Genomic DNA, 1,414 nt, shown 5'->3' with positions numbered 1-1,414 from the left:
TAATGCAGGTTAATTATCATATGCAATCTCCACCAAACTGAATGTTGGGAAACTTTAAGTAATTCCTTTACAAGTAAAAATGAGATATAGTGTTACCCTTCTATCTCTAATTAAATAGATTACTTGAATTTTTAGCCTCAGCAATAAGACAAGGGAAAAAAGTTAATAAGGTAAAAATTGGAAAGAAGTATCCAAATTACTCTTAGAGTGAGAAATTCTATGTTTAAAAGATACTCAAAATTTTTATCATAAAACTCTTAGATATAAGAAATATTTTTGGCAAAGTAGTTGGAAACAAAATCAATGTATAAACTAGTTTCTGAAATCAGGAAAAAACTCATTTTCAATGACCTAAAAAATAAAGAATATATCTCTCCAAGAAAATATAATGCCCCTAAATAAAACTGAAAAATATTGAATAAAGAAATAGAAGATACTAAATACAAGAAAAATAATAGAGTTATTTAGAATAATTTATAGTGAAATTTATTTCCTCAAATCATCCACACAAAAATATCAGTTAAAGCCCGATGCTGGTGGCTCACACCTGTAAACCTAGCTAATAAGGAGACTGGTCAAAGCTAGCCTGGGCGGTTAACCCCTGGGACGGTTATCTCCAATATACCACCAGAAAACCAGAAGTGGCACTGAGGCTCAAGTGGTAGAGTGTTCACCTTGAGCTGAAGGCCTAAGGGACAATGCCCAGGACAATTTCAAGCCACACAACCAACTACAGATAGAGAGAAAAAGAGAGAAAGAGAAAGAGAGAGATTTAGATAAATATGTATATATGTATACGTATATACATATAGAGTGTATGTATATACATATGTAGTATATGTATATATATATTTATATATAGATATAGAGATATATATCTCAATTAAAAAACAAAATGTTCAGACCTAAGGAACACTTTCAACAAAGTAAGAGGCAATTATTTCCCAATCAGGACTCCAAGAGCTCAACATGTAAAAGCAAAAATTGGATTGCATTCCATTAAAATCTGAAAGAAAAAAAGAGGAGAGAATAATTTAAGATACAATACATACAGAAGTAGTGGTGTCTTTTCTCCAAATCCAAATCAGGGCACTATCTATCACCTGAACTTGTGAGGAATAAGCAGTTTCAAAAAAAAATGTCATTTTTATATCTAGAGGACATAGACCTTATGGCTTAATGTAAGACTCACAACAATCATCACTCTGATTCTCACCATGAAGCTTTTCAGATCTTTTTCAGATTCTTTTTCAGATTAATAATGATTATTTCTGTTTTATTTATCTCATTATAAAACAATCTTCCTTCTTTCCTTTCTATTCTTTTCTATTGTATTTTGTTTGTTTGTTTTTTGTTTTGGCAGTCCTGGGGCTTGAACTCAGAGCCTGAATGCTGTCCTTGAGCATATTTTGCT

The sequence above is a fragment of the Dipodomys ordii genome, unplaced genomic scaffold (assembly GCF_000151885.1).
Source record: "Dipodomys ordii isolate 6190 unplaced genomic scaffold, Dord_2.0 Scaffold117, whole genome shotgun sequence".
NCBI classification, from domain to species: domain Eukaryota; kingdom Metazoa; phylum Chordata; class Mammalia; order Rodentia; family Heteromyidae; genus Dipodomys; species Dipodomys ordii.
The sequence above is the reverse complement of the archived record's forward strand: the minus strand, read 5'-3'. Positions refer to the sequence as shown.